Below are 27,126 nucleotides of genomic sequence, written 5' to 3' on the forward strand. Positions count from 1 at the left end.
CCACACACAGTCCATGCGCTTCTCCACAGTCAGGATTCGCTGCCTGCAGGTGTCCACGCGCTCCTTTGCTTCCTCTTAGTTGTTTACCACAGCTCCTTCTCCTCAAGGCTGAGCCCTGGAGGTGTCCAGCTGTTTACCAGCTTCTCAATGCCACAGCTCCTTCTCCTCAAGGCCAAGCCCTTGCAGGGTGATCCCAACAACAGTCCATGTTGTGTCTTTCGTCTTGTGGCAGGGCTCTCCCATTCAAAAGCATATATGCTTTGGCTTCCTATATCCAGAGGTATGCAAAAGAAGGCATCCTTTAAGTCTAGTACAGTAAACCATTTATGTTCCTCTTTTAAGGAAGTCAGTAGAGTATATGGATTAGCCACTACTGGGTGTATATCTTGGACTATCTTATTTATAGCCGTTAAATCCTGAACCAATCGATATTCCTGGCCTCCGGATTTCCTTACTGGTAATATGGGAGTATTATATTCTGATTCACATTCTACCAATAGTCCATATTCTAAAAATTTTGTAATCAACCCCTCTAATCCTTTTCGAGCTTCCCACTTAATAGGATATTGTTTTTGTCTTACCGGCTTGGCTCCAGGTTTTAAAATCACTTTTACCGGCTCTGCCAATTTAGATCGTCCCGGAATTCCACTTGCCCAGACCAAAGGAATAACTGCATTTTCCGCTTCTTCTGGAATCTGTTCTACCCTGTAGGAATCCTGTAACATAAACACTCTTGTCTCTATGGTTTTTGATTCTGGTAGTAGCAATTTAATTTCTCCATCTTTGAAAGTTATTTGTGCATCTAATTTACTCAACAGATCTCGTCCCAACAAAGACAGTGGACATTCAGGCATATACAGAAACTGGTGAGTTACCCATTGTTTTCCCAATTTAAACTTTAATGGCTCTAAAAAAGGCCAATTTTCCTTCTGCCCTGTCGCACCAACAACATCTACTGATTTGTGACCAAATTTCCCTTTACATGTATTCAATACTGAATAAGTAGCTCCTGTATCTACCAGAAATTCTATTTCTTCATTCCCTAGCTTCAATGTAACCAGAGGTTCAGCTAGGGTTGATTCCCCCGATCCCCTTCATAATTCTTCATCCAGAGTCATTAATTTAATTGCCCGGAGAGCCGGATCTAATTCTCCTGCCTTAGGACATTCTCTTTTCCAGTGCCCATGCTCCTTGCAAACAGCACATTGGTCTTCTGCTAATTGGGGTTTTACTTTCCTCCTTTCTCCAATGTTTATTCCCCGTCCTCTTCCTCTACCTCTTCTATGATTTTCTGTTAAAATCGCTAATAATTTTCCCATCCCTTTGGGCTTGCCTCACCTCCTTTTCTTTTTCTCTATTATTATATACAGCCCAGGCAATTTCAAGCATTTTTCCCAAATCTCTAGACTCAGGTCCTTCCAATTTTTGAAGTTTCTTTCTAATGTCTGGAACCAATTGTCCCATAAATATAGAGGCCAATTGTATCACTGCTTCTGGGTTTTCTGAATCCAAATTTGTATATTTTCTAGCAGTTGTCTTTCCATGATCTTAAATCAGTAATTGAGAAAGGAACTTTCACCACCACTGGACCGTCATTCCCCACCGCTTCTCGGAGAGGGGCTTGGAGGGAAGTTGGTCTTACTTCCCCCCTCCTTCCCCGTGTTCTTCCTGAAATTGGGCTAAATCCCCCTACTGCCCCTTCCTCGGGAGAAGCAGGAGGATTATCATCCTCCAAATTTTGAACCTCTCTTCCCCTTTCCCACCTTCGGTGAGGAACAACCATTAATTCAATATCTTCCTCCTCAGTTCCACTTTTCCAGCAATTCTCTTTAGTATTACAAGTAGAACAACCCCTTTTCGAGTTCTCAACACATTTTCCCTTTTTCACAATCATTATCATAGAATCACGTGGGTGTATTCCGCACTGTCTCTGCCATTCTGGTTATGGTATGCTCACCCAGGTGCTGCGTGGGGGGCACAGGGGGCTTGCATAGGGCACTGTGGGCCATGGGGACAGGCGCTCAAGAGTGTCTGAAACACCCCCAAGCAGGGGCCCTCCTCGCCCTCCCAGAGGATCCTGCTGTAACCGAGCGTAAAAAAACCATAACCATAGCGTAAAAAAACCAAATCAACATATGCCATTTCTTCCCATTTACCTTCCTTCTTACAAGACAACATTAATTGCAAGATGGTGTTATATTGCAATGTCCCATTTCCTCATTTCCTGGCCATTTCTCCCCACTGTCCAACTTATACATTGGCCACCAATGATTGCAATATTCAATTAATTGCTTCCGAGTCAGAGGATCACCTCCCAGATCTTTCCAATGTCTTAAAATACATCCCAAAGGTGTTTTCTGTGGGATGGGTTTCTTACTCGGAAGTATACTCATCTTCCCAAGACTAGTGGTTGTGATTGTGCACTATCACAGGCACTAGTCAGAGGGACCCCCAACCCCTGTTGAAGCTCCCTCTAGGATTCCAGCCCCCTGCCAGAAATCCCAACCTCCTTACCTGGGCCCCTAGCCCAACCTTGCAAGGCTTTCACCGCGACTTATAGGCAGGCATTCCTTGTGAGGGTCTCGTACCCTCACCCTTTCCAGAGGTACCTTTCAGCCCTACTCTGTGTAGCTTTCGCCGTGCCTTACGAGCAGGCTAGTGGGACTTGAACCCACGTTACTTCAATCCCTTAAAGAATGCCTTATTACCTTTCCAGGGGACTTGCTCAGAATTCTTCGGTCCGGGGATCAGAGGTTCTCCCCGAGAATCCCTCGGTGCCGGCTGGAGGGCCCGTGATCCCACGGATCCGTTGAGATTCACAAGCAGTGTCCCATCTGGGTCACCAAAACTGTCACCGAAATCGGGAATAAACCTCGTAACACCAATGTAGTGTTAAAAGGCAGACATTCTTTATTCACGGCACCGGGAACATGGGGGATAGCTCCTCCCAAAATCGTGTTCGTTCAATCAGTCTAAGAAACATTCTTTTATAGGTACACAAATACATATTCATCATCCTCTATACAATGATTGGTTAAAAATTCTTTGCCTAACATGTAAAGGACTATGCATGCTCACTATAACTTTCTAAGAATTTACTTCCTTGATCTTTTGGGTCGGAGGGTTTCTTGAGTGGGTGGTCTCCGAGTCGGTGGTTGCGATCTCCCCCTGCCGGAATTACCTTTTCTCTAAGTTCACTTAAACTTGGCAATACCAAATGGTCCTTCATGGACCGTTAACACAAACACACAATTATTCATTCCAAAGTCTTTGTTTCAAGACAGAAAAATCGCCTTCGCTATGTTATACTACACCATTCAGACTAGTTACACTGTTCTCTATTTGCTATCAAAGAACGAGACATACTACTCTTAATTCTGATCTTCTACAATTACAATGTTACATACTGATTAGATCCTTGATGTTTAAATCAAGATGGAAAGGGTTGAGTGGACTTCTGAGCAGCATTGCTGGTGCATAACGTTCTTATGGTTACATCTATATAACCTTATTATGATTCCCACCACCTCGGTTACAGCAGGATCCTCTGGGAGGGCGAGGAGGGCCCCTGCTTGGGGGTGTTTCAGACACTCTTGAGCGCCTGTCCCCATGGCCCACAGTGCCCTATGCAAGCCCCCTGTGCCCCCCACGCAGCACCTGGGTGAGCATACCATCAGAGCTGACTGAGCCCCCAGCAGTGGGCAGGGATGTGTGGGACAGCTGGATGGGGCCTGGGCACCCCTTTGCCGTGCGGGTTGCATCAGCAAGATTCTCTGTTTCCAATTAGCACCAGTGGCCACCGAAGGTGCTGGAATCCAGCAACCTGCGCATTCCTGCCACACAGCTGGATGGCCACAAACCCAAACATGGGTTTGTCCCATTCCCCAGCCTGGGTTCCCCAGGGGCCTCTGGCACATGGCCCTGACGTCTCTCCCGGCCCCTGGGTCCCCTGGCTGGGGCTGGTGGGGAGCAGCCAGGGAGCTGATGCCAGGGTAGGCATATTATGGAGTGTTCTCCTTTTCTCCTTTTGGCCCCTTCAGCCCAAGGTGGCTGATGGGGCAAGAGTGAGTCGGGGCCAGTGAGGGCCATGGGGCATTGAGGCACATTGCATGAGAAGGCAGTGAGCCAAGCCCTGCCCTATCTGCCTGCTCCATCCTCTGCTCCTCGCAGCTGCCGAGCATACCCTCAGGGTTGCTCCACCCCATTGCCCCGAGGGAAAGCATCCCACCCCACACCTAGCCGGGGTGCCTTAGGGAGGGATGGCATTGCCCCCCTGACACCCCATATCTCGCCAGCAGTGGTGTGTCTCTGCGGGCCTCCAGAAATGCATCACATCATGCAGCTGATGCAGCGGGAGAATCTCACCAATGGCGACTACATCGTCTTCTACCTGGATGTCTTTGGGGAGGCCCTGCGGGGCAACTCTGCCCGTGACCCCTTCAAGCTCTGGCAGCAGAGCCCAGGCCAGGACTTGGGGCTGTGCAAGGCTTTCCAGGTGAGCTGTGCCTGCTTGCCTGGGGATGGGGACCTCCCCAGCCTGGCCCCAGTGCATGAACTGGGGTGCTATGCTTGGTTGCAGATGGTGCTGGTGATCACCTATTATGAGCCCCAAAACCCTGAGTACCAGCACTTCCAAACCCAGTTCATCCTGCGAGCCAAGCAGAAATTTGGGATGCAGCTCAACTATTCTTTGGTGAACGAGTCCCCCTGTATGATGGGGCAGTGGGGATGGGTGGAGCTGAGCCCCCCCCCCCCAGCCCTGCTGGAGTGCTCCCCCTTGGCTGTACCCCCACCCTACGGGATGCTGGCACCTTTCTCCCCTCCCCAAATCCGCCCAGCAGGTGCTGACCTCTTCCCCCTCCCTGGCACCCCAGGGCAACGTGGTAGCCATCAAGCACATCAACAAGAAGTGCATTGAGCTGACATGGTGTCCTGTTTTTTCCCGATTCTCTCCCCTGTCCCGCTGGGGGAGGGGGGAGTGAGCGAGTGGCTGCGTGGTGCTTAGTTGCTGGCTAGGGTTAAGCCACAACACGCGACAGGTGTTTTTTGAGCTGAAACACGTAGGTTTGGGGTCTGGGACAAGGTGGGTACCCTGCTTGGGGGTGCAGGGGCTGGTCCTGGCAGTGAGGGGGGGCTGGTGGGAGCAGCAGTGCATCCCCCCTGACCTCAGCACCATCTGGGCTCTGCTTCTGCTTCCAGCTGCGGGACATCCAGTTCAACCACCTAACCTGCTTCATCGGGGCATGCATCGACCCCCCAACATCTGCATCATCACCAAGTACTGCCTGCGGGGCAGCCTGCAGTTGTGGGGGGGGGCACCAGGGGTAACGCCTAGACACTCCTGGTGACCTGGCTGGGCTCAGTGTTGAGGACAGGTCTGTAGATGCTGGTGGCCACCCAAGCCCTGTGAGACTCACAGTAGAGCTGCCCAAACAAGGGTCAGAGACTGATGGAGGGGAGGGGGTGGGTGCCACAGAGCACCCCGTGGCTGGGTGCTCGGTGATGCTGGGTGCCGGTGATGCTGTCCCAGGTGGTTGGTGGGCCCCGCTCAATGTGCTGCCCTAGGATGTCCTGGAGAATGAGAGCATCAACCTGAACTGGATGTTTCTCTACTCCCTCATCAACGACATCGTCAAGGTACCCAAGCGAAGGGCTGGAGGGCGGTGCCTGGGGGGTGCCAGCTTCACCATGTCCATCTGTCCCAGGGAATGGCCTTCCTGCACAACAGCATCATCGGCCACCGTGGCAGCCTCAAGTCATCCAATTGCATGGTGGACAGCCACTTTGTGCTGAAGATCACCGACTATGGGCTGGCCAGCTTCCACTCGCCCTGCGATGGCAAGGACACGCATGCCCTCTACGCCAGTGAGTGCCCGTCAATGGGGACTGCTGCAGAAGGGGCATCTGCCCACCCCAGGCATGCAGAAAGCCGATGTCTACAGCTTTGGCATCATTGTGCAGAAGGTCGCCCTGCGTAACAGCCCCTTCTACATTGAGGGCATGGACTTGAGCCCCAAAGGTGAGGGTGGGGGGTGGGCGTGGGGTGGTCCTGTCCCTGCTGGGGGGGGAGGAGTCCAGTGCTCACTGTCAGCCATCCCTTGGCAGAGATCATGCAGAAGGTGTGAAACAGCCAGAAGCCCTTCTTCCGCCCCTCCATTGACATTGGGGTGCACAGCAAGGAGCTGGCGGTGCTGATGGAGCGCTACTGGGTGCAGGAGCCAGCCAAGTGCCCCGACTTCAGCCAGATCAAGATCTTCATCCATAGATTCAACAAGTGGGTGGCTGGCAAGTGGGGAAGGTGGTCCTGGGTGGAAGTGTGGACAGCCATGAGGGGATTGGGGGACACCTCTACCCGCATGCAGTGCCAGCTGCCTGCGCCCCAGCAGGGAGGGCAGCACCAGCATCCTGGACAACCTGCTGTCACGCATAGAGCAGTATGCCAACAACCTGGAGAAGCTGGTGGAGGAGTGGACACAGGCCTACCTGGAGGAGCAGTGCAAGGCAGAGAACCTCCTGTACCAGATCCTGCCTCAGTGAGAGGGGGAGAGATGGGAGTGTGTGGGGCTGGGGGTTGTCATGGGGTCAGCATGCACCCACCACTGTGCGTGGATTCCCTTGCTGGCTCTCCATACTGGTGTAGGGGAAGCGGGAATGGGGGTGCACGGTTTGGGGAGGAAGGGAGCCCACTGCTTCAGTGACATTGAGCTTCACTGCCCTCTCAGTGGAGAGCACCCCAATGCAGGTGAGAGCAGGGCTCGGGGGGGAGGGGCTTGTACCCTGGCAGTGCCATCCCCGGGGCTGCGGGGGATGTGCCCACTCCCAGCCCCACATACCCCCTGCCCCGATCCAATGTCAGGGGAGGTTTCGATACGATCCCGAGAGCGAGATTAAGACACAAACGAGGTCAAATGCCATATACCCAAGACAGCTTTTATTATCAAAAGTAAAGAATTAGTAGCGATAGGACAGAATGGAATAAAAAGACAGAAATCAAGCAAGCATTCGGGATAGAGTTGCAAGGACAGTCACCACCATGGATCCGCGGGGGTCCCGGGGTCCAAGTCTCTCAATGTTTCGGTGGTGGGCGATCAGGCAAAGGGCTTGTCTTGGCAGTCCTTTTTATTTTCATTCAAGGGCTGCAATTTAGCACATCTTCGCATTCCTGCATATGCGCATACACTTCACAGTGGCTCCAGCCTGGAGCTCCTCACAGGACTATGACTATCCCATGCCTTGTAGCCCTTATCTTGGCGGGGTGTTTTTCATCAACCAGAAGGTCTCTGTGGCCTTGTAGCCATCCTTATCAGCCAAAGGGATTTTCGCTTAGACAAACAATCTTTGAGACAAATGTTCAGTTTCTCACACCACCCTGTGGCTCAAAGATTGCTTCAGGACCCATGGTGGTTTTGAGAAAAGATAGTTACACAGAAAAGACCAGAAAAGAGCATTTCATACAAGCCGCACTACTGATGGTGTGGTTCGACGCACAGTGGCGAATTTGTTCAACACCGTCTGGTGAAACAGTGGTTACAAATTGCATATTGTTTCCAACATGTTGAATTAACTGTATAAAACACAAAATAATACAGGGTAAATGTCCTGGTTTCAGCCAGGATAGAGCTGGTTTTCTTCACAGAAGCTAGTGTGAGACTGTGTTTTGGATTTGGGATGAGGAACTGTTGATAATGTGCTGATGTTTTGGGTTGTTGCTGAGCAGTCAAGGACAGTCCAGCTTCTTGTGCTGGCCTGCCAGCAAGCAGGCTGGGGGTGCACGGGAAGCTGGGAGGGGACACAGCCGGGACAGCTGACCCAGACTGGCCAAAGAGATATTCCCTACCATACGACGTCATGCCCAGTACATAAACTGGAGTTGGCCGGGGGGCGGAAATCGCTGCTCGGGGACGGGCTGTCGATCACTGGGTGGTGAGCAATTGCTGTATTGGGCATCACTTGTTCTTGTACATTCCTTTGTTGGTATTATCATTGTTGTTTCCTTCTTTCTTTCTGTCCTATTAAACCGTGTTTATCTCAACCCACGAGTTTTTTCCTAATTCTCTCCCCCGTCCCACTGTGGAAGGGGGAGTGAGCGAGCGGCTGTGTGGTGCTTAGTTGCCGGCTGGGGCTAAACCACGACAGTAAAACAAAAACATGGCAAGACCACATAACAAATAAAATAAGACTCGCTTAACCCATGGGCTGCCTGGGAGCCAAGAAAAAAAGTCAGTGTCCCAGCCTTTCCATGTCTGGACAAGAATATGGGCCAGTTTTCGTATTCCTGGGGTAATTTGTTTAACAATTTTCCCACTGTCATCAATTTTTAAGCAACAGTTGGAATCATTCCGTTTACCACAAACACCCCCTTCTTTGGCTAGCAGGTAATCAAGAACCATGCAGTGTTGGAATATCGCTGTTCGCATTTTTGTGGCCTGGTCTGCTAACAGATCCAGGGCACGGGCTGTCTTGTTAGTAATAATCTCCAGAATGACTTGCAACTGAATAATGTGATTCGAATTATAGATAGGTACTCGAGCACCACTAATTCGTTCGTTAGGGTTCCACGTGGTGGGTCCATAATGTTGTATGATACGTTGAGGGGTCCACTCTTCTTTACCCCAGGTTTGACTACTTCCACCTGCTATAGTGGTATCAATGGACCACCGATATCAACTGAGATCATCATATAACTTAACACCCAATCCATCACCTTCATCCTCCGGGAGCATAAAGAACAAGGGGTGAATTAGCCCCACATAACACACCCCAGTCGAATTTTTGGGCAATTGCTTGTATGCATAATGTCCACAGATACAATAATGACCTTTCAATGCCCAGGTACCATTTTCAAATGTGCCTGTGGAAGTTCATGGTACTTGGAAATATGTGGTATTATCTACTCCTAAAGGACAGTTTGATGGACCATTAACCAGCAACTTGTGCACAAATGTTTTGACCTCCTCTTCATAACCCCAGCAGAGTATTTCGTTGGTCGACAACCGGGTCTCGATCCCCTTGACACCTTTTGCTATTTCTGTCTCTAGTTGACCACCAAATTTGATTCCTGTCAGGGAACTCGAGGCGCCAAAAGCAAGTAGCATTCAAATGGCTATCAGATTGGTTAGTGTTGTGAAACGGGGCTTTGATGTTATAAATTTCTATTGTATCTTTTGACTCATAACTGAAACTCCTGTGTAAGAGAATTGTGTAAGATAAGTGAACCATGTTGAACATCCTGTATCTTGTAGTTAAGGATAAACCACAGAGCTGGCAAGAACTGGTACTAAGTTGCAGTAAAAGCCAAAACAGAAAGGAGCACGTGCAGAAACCTACTAAAGAAGAAAGTTCTCCCAAAGGACAGCAGAAATAAGGGGCTTGATATCACAAACGACCACCAGGGACCACCAGAGGACCACCGACTCATTTGACAACGCATGCGTCAAGGACTTTTGAATATGTTAATCATTTCTCGGAAATATCATGAATATGCAAACAATTGCAATGAATGTATGTACTCTATATAATTCAGATGCTGGTAACACGAGGCACTCATGTTAGGAGGAGATATCCCCCATGCGTCCGGCGCTGTAATGGAGATGTCTGCTTAATAACACTTTGATGTTATTGAGTCTAAATTTCTTTGAATCAGTTGGACCAAAAGTTAGAAGATTGTTTCCTGTGCCCTGTTTGATTTACCCAGGCCCAGCCCGGTCAACGAGGTACAAAAGATTCATCAATAGATTTAAACAATGTACAATATCGCAACCTATTTCCAGATTGTGAAGAACTGATAGACTTACAGCCAGCAATGAGGCAATGGTTTCCATATGTATAGGTCCAGTTGCATTTTCTATTCCCTGCAAAAACACCACCCTCCTGTGTTCGATTTAGACAATACCCAACAATCAGTAAGGTTAAAGGTATCAGCCACTTGTTGACCTAAAACAATAAATTCATTTTGCCATAATGAGTCAGAGAGAGGGGAGCAAGAGCTTCCCCAGATACTGAAGATTGTGATAATGGTCGACCAAAACATCGTTTAAGATCAGACACCCTATGAATATTAACAAAGCAATCACCAGCAAAACCACACAGGCAATCAACAGCTTCATGTATTTCTTCTGGCTGGCTTCAGAGTCTTCACCTGATAAAGAAAAGAAAAAAAGCAAACTCAGTTCTTTTAAGGAACCAGAAGCAGGTTATTATTAGAAGGATGGAATAATCCACCTCGTGTTAATCTTATGTTCTTTCCCGTGAGCATCTTTTGCCTTCCAGGCATACTTATCCACTGGGGTTTCTGTAAAGTGGACTACAAACAGCATCTGTTTAGAAAATTGAACCCCACAGCTAACGGCATCTTTCGTTTTAATAGCTGAAATTTGAGCCCCAGTATCTACCAAAAATGTGACTGGGACTTGTTTCGGCCCTACAATGCCTGTGATTAATAAATCACTCCGCTTTCAGTGAGCCGTCTGATATATATCCAACCTTCGCCCCTCCACTCACCATCGGAGGGCGAAGAATCTAGTTTCCCAGCAAATTTTGAGGGACATTTGTCTCTGATAAGTCGATTAAAAAGGGTGCACTGGGAGTGGGTTTTTTAAAGCCCGTTTCCGTATCTGCCGGTTTATCAGGCCATCCTGACACCAGTTTTTCTAACTTGTCTGTTGGCAAATCCATCCATTAAATCATGTGGAATTCCTTTTTGCCATCCCTTTGTCCACAGGCTATTGCGCTTATTTGGGATGTCCCACCCTCCAAGGGGTGGATTAGGGAGGGGTGTTCTTCTATCACCCCCAGGGCGTGGAACCATTTTCACTTCAGCTCACCTCAGGCCCCTAGAGTCTGTGTTAGTGGCTGGAAGATTAACGGGGCCATACTTGCGCCCCCGTAATTAATCAATTCTTGGGCCTCCTCCCCCCACATCAACATTTTCCTATGGGGGGACAGCGGTGCTGATCAGGTATAAATCCTTCTAGAGCAGCCACAACCTTTTCACCCTGAGGCATTGCTTGTATTTTCCCCTGTAATTGTATACCGATCGGCTTTAAGGAATCGGGAAGTCCCCTTATGAGGGTGTAACCAAGGTGGTAGAGAATTAAAATAAAATAGGGTTAGAAAATAGGTTTGTGAATTTGTAGAAAGTTGTAACTATAAGAACATTATGCACCAGCAATGCTGCTCGAGAACCCACCTAACCCTTCTCATCTTGATTTAATTATCAAGGAGTTAAGTGTAACATTGCGATCATGGTATTATGTTTTGTTCTAATAACAAGTAGTCAGAAAGAAGGAACACCTTGGTCAGTTCTACGGTCCGGTGGGTGGGTAATTATTCATTCTATAGTCTTGTCTTAAAACAAAGGACTGTGGGGTGAATGATTGCATATTGGACCGACAGCCCGTGAAGATCTATTTAGTGTTGCCAAGTTTAAATGAACTTAGAAGGAAAGGTAATTCCGGCAGGGGGAGATCGCGACCACCGACTCAGAGACCACCCACTCAAGAAACCCTCCGACTCAAAAGATTAAGGAAGTAAAATCCCAAGAAATTATAGTGAGCATGCGTGGTCATTTACATGGTAGGCGAGGAATACTTAACCAATCATTGTATGGACACTTGATGAATATGTATTAATCTTGCCTATAAATGTTTGATTTTTGAACTGATCGATGAACATGATTTAGGAGGAGCTATCCCCCGTGTTCCCAGCGCTGAAAATAAAGAATGCCTGCCTTTTAACACTACATTGGTGTTACGAGGTTTATTCCCGATTTCGGTTACAGTTTTGGCGACCCAGATGGGACACTGCTTGTGAATCTCAACGGATCCGTGGGATCACAGGACCTCCAGCCGGCACCGAGGGATTCTCGGGGTGAACCTCTGATCCCCAGACCGAAGAATTCTGAGCAAGTCCCCTGGAAAGGTAATAAGGCATTCTTTAAAGGATTGAAGTAACGTGGGTTCGAGTCCCACTAGCTCGCTCGTAAGGCACGGCGAAAGCTACGCAGAGTAGGGCTGAAAGGTACCTCTGGAAAGGGTGAGGGTACGAGACCCTCACAAGGAATGCCTGCCTATAAGACGCGGTGAAAGCCTCTCAAGGTTGGGCTAGGGGCCCAGGTAAGGAGGTTGGGGGATTTCTAGCAGGGGGCTAGAAGATCCAGAGGGACCCTCGAGGAGAGTAGGGGTCCCTCCGACTAGTGCCTGTGATAGTGCACAATCACACCCACTAGTCTTGGGAAGATGGGAACATTTCCGAGTAAAAGATCTATCCCACAAAAAAAAACCACCTTTGGGATGTATTTTGAGGCATTGGAAAGATCTGGGAGGTGATCCTCTGACTCGGAAGCAATTAATTGAATATTGCAATCATTGGTGGCCAATGTATGTCCAAGGTTGGACAGTGGGGAGAAATGGCCAGAAAATGGGACATTGCAATATAACACCATCTTGCAATTAATGTTGTCTTGTAAGAAGGAAGGTAAATGGGAAGAAATGGCTTATGTTGATTTATTCTTTACACTACAAAATCATCCAGAATGGCAGAGACAGTATGGAATACATCTGTATGATCCCATGGTAAAGATTGTGAAAAAGGGAAAATGTGATGAGAACTCGAAACAGTGGTGGTGAAAGTTCCTTTTTCAATTACTGATTTAAGATCATGGAAAGAGACTGCAGGTACCTATCAGGAGGATCCCGAAAGGGTGGCTAAGGTAAAATGCTTGAAATTGCTTGGGCTGTATATAACAACAGAGAAAAAGAAAAATAGGTGAGGCAAGCCCGAAGGGGTGAAAAGCTACTAGCAGTTTTGGCAGGGAATAACAGGATAGGCAGAGGGAGAGGACGAGGAATGAATATTGGAGAGAGAAGGAAAATAAGCCCCGATTAGCAGAAGATCAATGTGCTGTTTGCAAGGAGCATGGGCACTGGAAAAGAGAATGTCCTAAGGCAGGAGAATTAGATCCGGCTCTCCAGGCAATTAAATTAATGACTCTGGATGAAGAACTATGAAAGGGACTGGGGGAATCAACCCTAGCTGAACGTCTGGTTACATTGAAGCTAGGGAATGAAGAAATAGCGTTTCTGGAGCTACTTATTCAGTATTGAATACATGTAAAGGGAAATTTGGTCACAAATCAGTAGATGTTGTTGGTGCGACAGGGCAGAAGGAAAATTGGCCATTTTTAGAGCCATTAAAGTTTAAATTGGGAAAACAATGGGTAACTCACCAGTTTCTGTATATGCCTGAATGTCCACTGTCTTTGTTGGGACGAGATCTATTGAGTAAATTAGATGCACAAATAACTTTCAAAGATGGAGAAATCAAATTGTTAATACCAGAATCAAAAGCCATAGAGGCAAGAGTGTTTATGTTACAGGATTCCTACAGGGAAGAACAGATTCCAGAAGAAGCGGAAAATGCAGTTATTCCTTTGGTCTGGGCGAGTGGAATTCTGGGACGATCTAAATTGGCAGAGGTGGTAAAGGTGATTTTAAAACCTGGAGCCAAACCGGTAAGACAAAAGCAATATCCTATTAAGTGGGAGGCTCGAAAAGGATTAGAGGGGTTGATTACAAAATTTTTAGAATGTGGACTATTGGTAGAATGTGAATCAGAATATAACACTCCCATATTACCAGTAAGGAAATCTGGAGGCAAGGAATACCGATTGGTTCAGGATTTCAGAGTTATAAATCAGATAGTCCAAGATATACACCCAGTAGTGGCTAATCCATATATTTTACTGCCTTCTTTGAAAGAGGAACATAAATGGTTTACTGTACTAGATTTAAAGGATGCCTTCTTCTGCATACCTCTAGATATAGGCAGCCAAAACGTATTTGCTTTTGAGTGAGAAAGTCTGGCCACAGGGCGAAAGACCCAATTGACATGGACTGTACTTCCACAAGGATTCAAAAATAGCCCTACGATATTTGGGAATCAATTGGCCAAGGAATTAGAGATATGGAAGAGACAGGACCAAAGGGGAAGTGTTCTGCTACAATATGTGGATGATATCTTGTTTGCAGCAGAAAGCAAAGAAGAATGTCTCGAAGTTACTATCAGTTTACAAAATTTCCTAGGCCAAGGAGGATATAGAGTCTCCAGAAATAAGGCCCAAATAGGAACAGAAACAGTAATTAATTTGGGATTTGAAATATCCCAAGGACAGAGACAATTGGGAAATGAAAGAAAAGAAGCTATCTCTCAAATTCCTGAACCAAGTAGCCCGAAAGAATTGAGAACTTTTCTGGGAATGATTGGGTGGTGCCGACTTTGGATTTTGGATTATGCATTGTATGTAAAGCCACTGTATGAGGCTTTAAAGGAATCCAAGGATCAGTATCTGACTTGGACACCTCAATGTCAGAAATCATTCAAAGAACTGAAAAAGGCATTAATGATGGCACCTGCTCTGGGATTACCTGATGTGAACAAACCTTTTGAGTTGTTTGCACATGAAAGGCAACATCTGGCTCTTGGAGTGCTGACGCAACGGCTGGGACCCTGGAGACGACCAGTGAGGTACTTCTCTAAACAACTTGACAACGTGAGTAAAGGATGGCCAGGATGTTTACGTGCTGTGGCAGCAACAGTATTGCTGATCCAAGAAGCTCGAAAATTGACCATGGGTCAAAAGATGGTGGTGTACGTACTGCATATGGTAATAACTGTTCTAGAGCAAAAGGGGGGTCACTGGCTATCCCCCAGCAGAATGCTGAAGTATCAGGTTGTCCTATTGGAACAAGATGATGTGGAATTGAAAACCACACCAACTGTTAATCCAGCAATATTTTTGTCAACAGAGAATCCAACAGGAAATTTGGAACATGATTGTTTGTTAACTATTGAACAAGTTTATTCCAGTAGACCAGACCTGAGAGATGAACCTCTGGAAAAGCCTGATCTGGAGCTATACGCAGATGGAAGCAGTTTTGTACAAGAAGGAAAACGCATGGCTGGATATGCTGTCGTCACCACCTCTGAAGTATTGGAATCAAGGACACTACCTGTAAGTACCTCAGCACAGAAAGCAGAATTGGTGGCATTGAGGCGGGCTCTGCAAATAGCTGAAGGAAGAAGGGTGAATATTTGGACTGATTCTAAATATGTGTTTGGTGTAATCCATGCTCATGGAGCCATCTGGAAAGAAGGAAGACTGCTGTCAGCCCAAGGAACATCAATCAAATGTAAAGAGGAAATTCTACAACTCCTGGAAGATGTGCAGAAACCAAAAGAAGTGGCGGTAATGCATTGTAAAGCTCATCAGTTTGGTCAGACGGCTGTAAATGTAGGTAATCGTTTGGCAGACAAAGCTGCAAAAGAGGCCGCAGAACGAAGTATCCTTGCACTAGTACCAGTAAAACAAACAAAATTATTAGATTTGAAACCGAAGTACAAAAAATTGGATGAGCAATTAGCAAAACAATTAGAAGCATCATAAAATGCAGAGGGATGGTGGGTGACATCAAAAAAAACAGGTGATAGTAACCCTGCAAATTATGGCATAACTCGCAGAGGAAAAACATGAACAAACACATTGGGGAGTAGATGCAATGGTTTCAAGTTTAAAAACATCTGTAGTATGTGTAGGAATGACAGGAATAGTTAAATCAATAATAGCTAAATGTCCAATCTGCCTTAAAAATAACCCCATGAACCAAAAGAGGCCACCTCTAGGAATGATAAAACAAGGAAATTCTTCAGGAGATTACTGGCAAATTGATTTCTCTGAGTTACCCAGGCAGAATGGATACAGGTATTTATTAGTACTAATTGATACATTTTCTGGATGGCCGGAGGCCTTCCCTTGCCGCACCAACAAAGCTAGAGAGGTAGTTAAAGTGTTGTTGAAGGAAATAATACCAAGATTTGGAGTGCCAATGGGAATGTCTTCTGATAGGGGACCACACTTTGTGGCAGATGTAGTTCAACAGATCAGTAAAATTTTGGGTATAAAATGGGACTTATATACCCCTTGGAGGCCACAATTGAGTGGAAAAATTGAGAGATTGAATCAAATGTTGAAAAGACAAATAAGTAAAATTTGTCAGGAAACATCTTTGAAGTGGCCACAGGCTTTACCACTAGCTCTCTTGAGAATCAGGATCCAACCAAGATCAAGAGACAGTATAAGTCTATATGAAGTCCTGTATGGTAAACTGTACCAGACTCCTTTAATCCCAGGGGATATGAAGTTAGCTGGGGAAACTGATTTGAAAGTGTATCTAATTTCTTTAGGAAAAGTTCTTGGAGCACTTCGGAGATATATTGTGCTGACTAGGTCACTTGCCTTGGATACGCCTGTACATCAATATCAGCCAGGTGATCTTTAAACTTGGAACTCTGAACCACTGCAGGAAAAGTGGAGGGGACCATTCTAAGTACTGTTAACAACTTATACTGCAATCAAGGTTGGAGGAGTGGAACCGGGGATACACTACACCCGAGTGAAGAAAGCCCCGTCATGGAAGGTCATCAATAGGGATTCAGAGACTGCAAAGTTGACTTTAAAACATGTTTAAGAAATTATCATTGGAAAATGTGGAAAAATGGGTTTTGATTTGTAAACTGATGATGTTGGGAGCATTGTTTGAGATGATAATAGATCAATTGGAAGGGAGAGTGAAGCAGAGCAGCTAATAAACATTCCAAGGAGAACTCCAGAAGAAAATTTAATGGTAGGATTGATAAAGGAATTTGCTAATCTGCAAAATGTAACCCAAATAACCGCATGTCTTCCAATTCCAAGAGCAGTAGGTGAATCAATTCCATGGGGAATCTTAACAACAAATTTGAGCGCAGTAAGCACAAGGGATGAACAATTATGCAAAGAAATAAGTAGAGGCCTCCCTGTACATGATCCCAAGGAAGCTGGACGAGTAGTTCGTAATTGTAAAAATCAAACCGAGCAAGAGGCAGAGGTTGCATGGGATTCAGTGTGGTCTATGGCTATTCTATCTCAATTTCAATATATGGCTAATACTTCATGGTGTTTTGCCTGGGACGGAACAGTCTTTACAGTTTTCCCATCAGTTAATGACAGGGGAACCACATCCAGGGAAAAGGAGGATATAGTACCCTGGTGGAATTGTAAAAAGATATGTAATTGCAGTACAGTTTATAGAGCAGTCCAAGAAGTTCCTCCCTTAGCAGCTGCATTGAAATATGGGTGTTGGTGCAGAGGACTCAAGAATGATTTAAATTTGACTAGTGTATATAAAATTAGAAGGGGATCAATATTTAGTTGTAGAAGGTCTACAGTTCAGAGCCCAGGACATTTAGTTTGGGCAATGAGTGATGGAACTTGGACCACCCATTTACCAATGGACGGGAAAGTAAAACAAATTACTTTAGGAATGCCAACATTATGTCCAATCTGAAAGAAATCTCCCTTTAGGGGAGATTCTGAAAATTTAAAGTTAATATGGACAAAAAGATCACAAATTGATGATGATGATTGGAATGAACCCTCGACAGGAGTGAAACTTGGATGAGCCTTAGAATCCTTATTGACTCCCTTGGCAACTTACAGGAATAGGGTTTGGTTATATAAGTTGACAGGTCAAGTGAAAAGATTAGGCAAAATAACAAGGAAAGGATTTAAACAACTAAATTTACAGTTACAAGCCACTTTGAAGATGACCCTACAAAATAGGATGGCTCTAGATATGCTCTTTCTAAAAGAACATGGAGTTTGTGGATACCTGAGGGATAGGATAGATCATTGTTGCATACATATCCCAAATGTTACTCAGGATGTTGAATATGATTTGGACTTATTGAGAAAAATAGAAAAGGATACTCAGGAAATGCAACAAGACATGCAAGAAAATTGGTTTGATAAAATTTTCAGTGGATAGGGATAAAACTTGAGTTCTTGGATGAAGTCCTTAATTGGTACTGTGTTATTATTATTAATAATATCTTTGAGAGTATTATTCATTTATCATTGTTTGAAAAAGAAATTTACAAAAAGAGCTACCATTGATAGCAGAATTACACTTGCATTGACTACAAAACACCAAAATTTAAATGGACTAACTAATAATGCTCCTACCATCAGACAATAAAGTGATTGAATGTTAATAAGGAAATTAATTTGTAATGGAAGTATTGAAAAGAAATTATTTCAAAATTTCCAAAGGGGGCAAATGTAACCAAGGTGGTAGAGAATTAAAATAAAATAGGGTTAGAAAATAGGTTTGTGAATTTGTAGCAAGTTGTAACTATAAGAACATTATGCACCAGCAATGCTGCTCGAGAACCCACCTAACCCTTCCCATCTTGATTTAATTATCAAGGAGTTAAGCGTAACATTGCGATCATGGTATTATGTTTTGTTCTAATAACAAGTAGTCAGAAAGAAGGAACACCTTGGTCAGTTCTACGGTCCGGTGGGTGGGTAATTATTCATTCTATAGTCTTGTCTTAAAACAAAGGACTGTGGGGTGAATGATTGCATATTGGACCGACAGCCCGTGAAGATCTATTTAGTGTTGCCAAGTTTAAATGAACTTAGAAGGAAAGGTAATTCCGGCAGGGGGAGATCGCGACCACCGACTCAGAGACCACCCACTCAAGAAACCCTCCGACTCAAAAGATTAAGGAAGTAAAATCCCAAGAAATTATAGTGAGCATGCGTGGTCATTTACATGGTAGGCGAGGAATACTTAACCAATCATTGTATGGACACTTGATGAATATGTATTAATCTTGCCTATAAATGTTTGATTTTTGAACTGATCGATGAACACGATTTAGGAGGAGCTATCCCCCGTGTTCCCAGCGCTGAAAATAAAGAATGCCTGCCTTTTAACACTACATTGGTGTTACGAGGTTTATTCCCGATTTCGGTGACAAGGGGAGTCATTCATTCGGGGTCTACCGGCATCATCATCGGGGACTCCTGCCTAGGCTCCAATTTTTGTTCATACATCATCTGCAAGCAAGCTGCCTTCTGCACACTTTCCACCAATTGATCAACAGTCCCCGTAATTTTGAGGGGAACCCCCCTCTCCAAGGGGTTCAAACCCCCCGCCCAATAGGCTGCCCGCCTGGTTAAAGACCAAGGGGCGCAGTGATTCCCAGTAATTAAAAATACTCCCGGTCCCCAATACCCCTCCATCTCCTTTTCGCTCAGCAAGATCTGATTCCCCCCTGACAACGATACTCTCCACACATACTCCGTCTCTGACTCCCTAGGGGTTCAAGCGAAATCCTTTTTTAACTTCGCCAACTCGATGGCGGTATAGGGGACCTCCTTGGTTATGACTTGGGGGGACTGATCCTGATCATCACCGTAAATATACTCAGTCTTAACCAAGGGCCGCAGCGAGGGCAGTTCTAATTTCTCTACTCTTTCTCTCGCTGCCTGCAAGTTGTCAAAAGGGTAACCAGTTCCTGATCTTGGTTGTATTTCCTCGTGGGCAGTGCCCGCAAGGAGTTGCTCCTTAAGAGCAGTCTGCAGATGTTTCACCTGATCTCTCTCTCCTTCAAGCTGTTCCTTTAAATCTGCCACTTGCCCCTGAAGGGACCGAACGAGGTTTTGGAGGGATTCAACAATTTGGGATTCCGCAGCGTGGCAGCATTCCCTCACCTCTACAGCAGCGGCCAAACTGGCACCGAGAACAGCACAAACAATCGATTTTCCTCTTCCTGATCTTACTCTCTCATCCGTTTGCAAAGTACTCATTCGATCAACCACACTGCAAATTATACCAATTTCCCAGAGCCTAGTCCATCCCGGGTACAGAGGGTCGTGCATTATATTTTTCTAAAAATTCAGACAAAACTTCTCTCCCCAAAGGAGCATTTTTAAGGTCACTCATCCTATGTAAAGCAGGGAAGCGGTCATCTCAGGAAGGCAGCACGTAAGTTTCAAGCACAAGACCCACACCCCTTACTTTCCTGAGAGGTCTCACATATTTGGGAAATAATACGGCACTCTCGTCTCAGGGATCCTGTCCGTGACAGCAATTTAAATGTCCCAATCCAATGATGGGGGAGGTTTCAATACGATCCCGAGATTAAGACACAAACGAGGTCAAATGCCATATACCCAAGACAGCTTTTATTATCAAAAGTAAAGAATTAGTAGCGATAGGACAGAATGGAATAAAAAGACAGAAATCAAGCAAGCATTCGGGATAGAGTTGCAAGGACAGTCACCACCATGGATCCGCGGGGGTCCCGGGGTCCAAGTCTCTCAATGTTTCGGTGGTGGGCGATCAGGCAAAGGGCTTGTCTTGGCAGTCCTTTTTATTTTCATTCAAGGGCTGCAATTTAGCACATCTTCGCATTCCTGCATATGCGCATACACTTCACAGTGGCTCCAGCCTGGAGCTCCTCACAGGACTATGACTATCCCATGCCTTGTAGCCCTTATCTTGGCGGGGTGTTTTTCATCAACCAGAAGGTCTCTGTGGCCTTGTAGCCATCCTTATCAGCCAAAGGGATTTTCGCTTAGACAAACAATCTTTGAGACAAATGTTTTAGGGTTCTTTGAGACAAATGCTTGTTTTACAGTTCAGTCTCTCACACCCCCATGCTCCTTCCAGGTTGTGACGCTGCTGAATGATCTCTACACTTGCTTTGATGACATGATCGACAACTTTGATGTCTGGAAGGTGAGGGGTGAGGGTGGGGTGAGCAAGCGCAGCCCCCCGAAGTGAGATGGGTAGTGGGGAACCCAGGGTTTACTCATTCCCCCTGACCCTGCAGGTGGAGACCATCATGGATGCCTACATGGTGGTGTTGGGGCTGCCGGTGCACAACTGGAAGCTGCATGCCCGCGAGATTGTTCGCATGGCCCTGGCCCTGCTTGAGGCTGTCAAAACATTCAAGATATGTCACGGGCCCAACGACCAGATCCGCTTGTGTATCAGTGTACACACAGGTGAGCCCCTGAGCTGACGGGCACTGCGGCTGGGGAGTGCTCGCCCGTCCTGCAGCAGCCCTGGGCATCTCTGCCCACAGGTCCTATGTGCGCTGGAGTCCTGGGTCTGAAGATCACAGAATCACAGAATCACTAAGGTTGGAAAGGACCTTCAAGATCATCAAGTCCAACCGTTAACCCAACACCACCGTGTCCCCTAAACCATGTCCTGAAGCGCCACATCCACACGTTTTTTGAATACTTCCAGAGATGGTGACTCCACCACCTCCCTGAGCAGCCTGTTCCAATGCTTGATCACTCGGTGAAGAAATTTTTCCTAATATCCAATCTAAACCTCCTCTGGCGCAACTTGAGGCCATTTCCTCTTGTCCTATCACTAGTTACTTGGGAGAAGAGACCAACACCCACGTCGCAACAACCCCCTTTCAGGTAGTTGTAGAGAGCGATAAGGTCTCCCCTCAGCCGCCTCTTCTCCGGACTGAACAACCCCAGTTCCCTCAGCCGCTCCTCATAAGACTTGTGCTCCAGACCCCTCACCAGCTTCGTTGCCCTTCTCTGGACACGCTCCAGCACCTCAACATTCCTCTTGTAGTGAGGGGCCCAAAATTGAACACAGTATTCGAGGTGCGGCCTCACCAGTGCCGAGTACAGGGGCACAATCACTTCCCTACTCCTGCTGGCCACACTATTTCTGATACAGGCCAGGACGCTGTTGGCCTTCTTGGCCACCTGGGCACACTGCCGGCTCATGTTCAGCTGGCTGTCAACCAGCACCCCCAGGTCCTTTTCCGCCAGGCAGCTCTCCAGCCACTCCTCCCCAAGCCTGTAGCGTTGCATGGGGTTGTTGTGACCAAAGTGCAGGACCCGGCACTTGGCCTTATTAAACCTCATAAAATTGACCTCTGCCCATCGATCCAGCCTGTCCAGATCCCTCTGCAGAGCCCTCCTAACCTCCAGCAGATCAACACTCCCACCCAACTTGGTGTCATCTGCAAACATACTGAGGGAGCACTCGATCCCCTCATCCAGATCATCGATAAAGATACTGAACAAGACTGGCCCCAGAACCGAGCCCTGGGGAACACCGCTTGTGACCGGCTGCCAGCTGGATTTAACGCCATTCACCACAACTCTCTGGGCTCGGCCATCCAGCCAGTTCCTCACCCAGTGAAGGGTAAACCTGTCTAAGCCACGAGCCGCCAGTTTCTCCAGGAGAATACTGTGGGAGACGCTGTCAAAGGCTTTACTAAAGTCCAGGTAGACAACATCCACAGCCTTTCCCTCATCCACTAGGTGGGTCACCTGGTCATGGAAGGAAATCAGGTTGGTCAAGCAGGACCTGCCTTTCATGAACCCATGCTGGCTAGGCCTGATCCCTTGGTTGTCCTGCACATGCCCTGTGAGCACCCTGAAGATGAACCACTCCATGATCTTCCCCGGTACGGAGGTCAGGCTATCAGGCCTGTAGTTTCTGGGATGATGCTGTGGTACTGCCTGTTTGGGGACACTGATACATTTATATACTTTCTGGAAGGTTATTGATTACATGATTAGTTTAACTTTTGTACAGATTTCTTTATCCTAATAACTGTGTGATTGTGTTTAACAGCCTACTCTCATAGTCCTTAGGCTATACTTGCTTCAATGCTAACATTTCAGCTATGTCTAAATAGTTAATCAGAAGAAATGTGTGTGTGTAGAACCAAAAGGCCTCATGAAATTAAAACAAAGAAGAGTTAAGAGCAAGGACTGAGAGATTAATGAGTACAGAGAAGATATCTCAGCCTTGAGAACAGAAACATCCTAGCAGGAATGCTCAAACAAGGTTGATAAGAAAGAATCGCTTGGCTGAACAACAGAAGGGGCAAACATCCAAGGAGAAGAAACTATCCTCAGGAGACCTGTGACCGTAAAAGGGAAAAAGGAGTAGGGGAATAACTCCTCAAATGACCACCGACGACCACCTGGGACCCCCGCGCATGCGTAGTGTAGTTTTGCAATGCCAGCATTATGTAAATGTAGTAGATAGGCAGGAAGGCAGATATTTCTCAGAAAATGTGTGAATATTCATGTCTTTAAGGTATATAAAGGATGAACTTTTGTTTCAGGGGTTGCACGTTAGGTGGAGCGATCCCCCGTGCATCCAGCGCTGCAATAAAGAATGCCTGCCTTCTAAAACTTCAAACTAAGTGTTAGAGGGTTTTCTTGCCGACTTTTTCGGTAACATTTTGGAGACCCAGATGGGACTGTGCTTTTGAATTTCAATGGTTCCTGGGATAGTGGGACCTCCAGCTGGCACTGAGGAATTCTCGGGGAGAACCTCCGATCCCCGGACCAAAGAATTCTAAGCCAAGGTCCCTGATTGGTAAGTTTCAAGGGCATTCTTTCTGTAATTTCTGGTCGCTTGCCCCTAAGATGCAGCGAAAGCTTCACAAGGTTGGGCTGTAAAGCTACGTGTCTCTGTACAAGGGGATTGAATTCCGCCTCTGTCTGTAAAAAAAAAAAAAAGGGATCCTGATCCTATCTGTATCAGGGGTTTGAGTCCCCTCTGTATAAGGGGTTCGAGTCCCCATCTGGAAACGGGTCTGGTTAATTGTGATCTGACATTTGGCTATTGAATTTTGGATATCGATTATTGGTTTGTCGTTTTAACATTTGTGGTCTGATGTTTGGTTATTGAATTCTGGCTATTGAGTATTGGGGTTTTTTTGGCTATTGATTATTGTGGGGTTTCTTGCCAATTGTTTTATGGTAAAATGGGAGTTGCATCATCACAGAGTGGTATTCTTAAGAAATTCCCGTTGGGGTGTATATTGAAACATTGGAAACAGATTGCGGGACCTCCGGGCGGAACTACAAGAAGAAAAGAATTGATTAAATGTTGTAATCAGTGGTGGCCTTTGTGTAAGTAAGTTGGATGATGGGGAGAAGTGGCCTCAGAATGGAACTTTGAATTATAATACATTGTTGCAATTAATGTTGTTTTTCAAAAAAGAAGGGAAAGTAAGTGGGATGAGGTTTACAAAGGTGTTTAAAAGTTTCGGAACAGGAGGAAGAAGATATTGATGGAGGAATAAGATTGGAAAGAGGTGAAGTCGAGAAAGGTGAGAGGAATGAGGACCAGGGAGTATAGGCGCTGAGGGTTTTAGCCCGATTGCAGGGCGAACAAGAGCAAAGAATACAGGAGAAGTTATATAAGCTCCCCTGCGTGAAGCAGTGATGGGCCAATTACAGTTAAAGTGCCCTTTTAAAATAGCTGCAGGAAATTACCGAAATGATCCGGATCGCACAGTGAGTGCATTTGAAATGATGATCAAAACTCAGGATCCTGACTGGAAAGATATTGAAGCAATAATGGCTGTGTTGTTTGATAGTACTGAAAGAGGAATGATCTGCAGGGCTGCCTGAACACCAGGGGAGGCTCAGTTAGCATCAGGGACTCTCCCTGGGACAGTGGAATACCACTTTTCCTTGGAAGATCCCCACTGGGATCCCAATAGAAGTGGATCCCGACAGCTTTTAACCCAATATCAGAAATGGATTTTGTATGGTATACGGAATGCGATTCCTAAAGCGCTGAATTGGTCAAAATTATATGAGATCAAACAGGATCGGAAAGAATCTCCCACTGAGTTTATGAATAAATTAAAGGAGGCAGCCAAAAAGTATACCACACTGGATCCAGATTCAGAAGAAGGGAGAAATCGATTAGCTTCATTGTTTATTGGCCAGTCCTCAAATAATATCAGAAGAAAATTGCAGAAACTGCAAGGAGTGGATGCCCGGGACTTGGAAAATTATTAGACATAGCATGGGTGGCATACAGGAATAGAGATCGCCAGAAAGAGGCTGTTCATGCCAAACTGATTGCTGTGTTAGAAGGAACTCCTAGAGGGAGAGGAAATTTCAGAGGAGGATATCAAGGATGGGGTCGCAGCCGTGGAAGGTCCTTGCCTTAGCTAGGAGAAAATCAGTGTGCATATTGTAAAAAGGAAGGGCACTGGAAAAGTGATTGCCCTAACCAGAAATTTGGAATGACTCCAGACATGCTGCTCTCGGTGGGGATGGAATGAAGGGGACAGGAGGAATCTCTCCCAGCGGAACCTCTGGTTAAAATTAAGCTGGGAGAGGGAGAAGTGGAGTTTTTTGTAGATACTGGAGCCACTTACTCTGTTTTAAACACATTAAAAGGAGAAATCGGTAATAGACAAACAAAGGTTGTTGGTGCAACAGGAAAGCAAGAAATACGGCCATTCTTTAAACCAAGGAAATTTAAATTGGGAAAACAATGGGTGATACACCAATTTTTATATTTGCCTGGGTCACCCAAGCCCCTCCTGGGAAGGGATTTATTAGAAAAATATGACAGCAGACATAAGATTTATGGATGGAGAAGTAGAAGCATTGATCCCTGAAACTAAATTTGTTGAAGCCACAGCCTTGTTATTGCAGGATATACAGACGATTGAAAAGGAAATTCCCCAAGACGTGGAAAATCAAGTGATCCCGATTGTATGGGCAGGAGAAGTACCTTGAATACTGTGTTCAGTTTTGGGCCCCTCTCTACAAGAAGGATGTTGAGGTGCTTCAGCGTTTCCAAAGAATGGCAATGAAGCTGGTGAGGGGTCTGGAGCACAGGTCTTATGAGGAGCGGCTGAGGGAACTGGGGTTGTTTAGTCTGGAGAAGAGGAGGCTGAGGGGAAACCTTATCGCTCTCTACAACTACCTGAAAGGGGGTTGTGGCGACGAGGGTGTTGGTCTCTTCTCTCAACTAACAAGTGATAGGACGAGAGGAAATGGCCTCAAGTTGCACCAGGGGAGGTTTAGATTGGATATTAGGAAAAATTTCTTCACCGAGAGGGTGGTCAAGCATTGGAAGAGGCTGCCCAGGGAGGTGGTAGAGTCACCATCTCTGGAAGTATTCAAAAAACGTGTGAATGTGGCGCTTCAGGACATGGTTTAGGGGACACGGTGGTGTTGGGTTAACGGTTGGACTTGATGATCTTGAAGGTCCTTTCCAACCTTAGTGATTCTGTGATTCTGTGATCTTCAGACCCAGGACTCCAGCGCACACAGGACCTGTGGGCAGAGATGCCCAGGGCTGCTGCAGGGTGGGCGAGCATCCTCCAGCCACAGTGCCGGCCAGCTCAGGGGCTCACCTGTGTGTACACTGATACTCAAGCGGATCTGGTCGTTGGGCCTGTGACATATCTTGCATGTTAGGTGGAGCAATCCCCTGTGCATCCAGCGCTGCAATAAAGAATGCCTGCCTTCTAAAACTTCAAACTAAGTGTTAGAGGGTTTTCTTGCCAACTTTTTTGGTAACAACACGGTGAACACTGCATCTCACATGGAGTCCAACAGCCAGGGTGAGCCACAGTGCTGGCAGCTGGGGTCCAGTGCCACGGGTTGTGCCTTGCTCCCGGACCCAGCCACATCCCTTTTGCCCCTCTGTGCCACCCAGCCCTGAAGATCCACATCTCCTCCACCACTAAGGAAGTCCTGGATGAGTTTGGATGCTTTGAGCTGGAGCTGCATGGGGATGTGTAGATGAAGGTGAGGGTGCAGGGGCCCCGGTGGGGTGCCAGCCCTTCCTGCTGCAGGGGTATGTGCTGGGTGGATGGGTTGGGGATGGGACCCTCTGTCCCCCTTGGTGCTGGGGATGGCACCCGAGGGGCAACACCGGGGGCTAGGGAGGGTCTCACCACCCCCCCTCTGCCCCCCAGGGCAAGGGGAAAATGCGGACATACTGGCTGCTGGGCAAGAGGAAAGACCCCAAAGTCATTTGAGCCTGGTGGCGAAGTCCCCAACCTCAGTGTGCCACCACACTTCCCAGCGCCTGGCCCCCTGGGATGCACCAGGGCACCTCGCCACCACAGCTTCCTCCCCACTGCAGCCCCCCTGCTTCAGCAGGGCTTGGGTGGGCGAGTGGCCACGGCACTGCCTGTCCCCCTCCATCTGCACCAGCAAAGCCCACCTCCCTCTGCAGCCTCCACTGGAGGGGAGGAACCAGCCCCAATCCAGCCTGGGGGACCCCATATCCCCCCACCTGCTGGGTTCTTTGACGCCTGCCCTTTCCCCTGCAGCTCAGCTGTCTTTGAGCCAATCCTGGGGCCTGGCTGCCAGGCACTTTGCTGTCTCTTCTTGGTACCTGGCCCCTGGCAGAAGTTGCGCCCACATCACCCTCTCCCAGGGTGGGGAAACAGGGTCTCCTGCTGGGACTGGCCCCT

General features: G+C 46.8%; 1 pseudogene across 1 annotated transcript; it reads left to right on the forward strand.

Annotated features, from left to right (window-relative positions):
- Positions 1-3,609: 3,609 nt before the first annotated feature.
- Positions 3,610-26,446, forward strand: LOC309415156 (atrial natriuretic peptide receptor 2-like; annotated as a pseudogene). Its single transcript has 12 exons — positions 3,610-3,661; positions 4,299-4,495; positions 4,580-4,693; positions 5,200-5,303; positions 5,566-5,637; positions 5,706-6,019; positions 6,106-6,274; positions 6,387-6,558; positions 6,641-6,742; positions 20,559-20,627; positions 20,722-20,896; positions 26,361-26,446. The product of its transcript is annotated as an atrial natriuretic peptide receptor 2-like (transcript).
- The last annotated feature ends 680 nt before the right edge of the window (positions 26,447-27,126 follow it).

This window comes from Phaethon aethereus (assembly GCF_964289735.1).
Source record: "Phaethon aethereus genome assembly, chromosome: W".
NCBI classification, from domain to species: Eukaryota; Metazoa; Chordata; class Aves; order Phaethontiformes; family Phaethontidae; genus Phaethon; species Phaethon aethereus.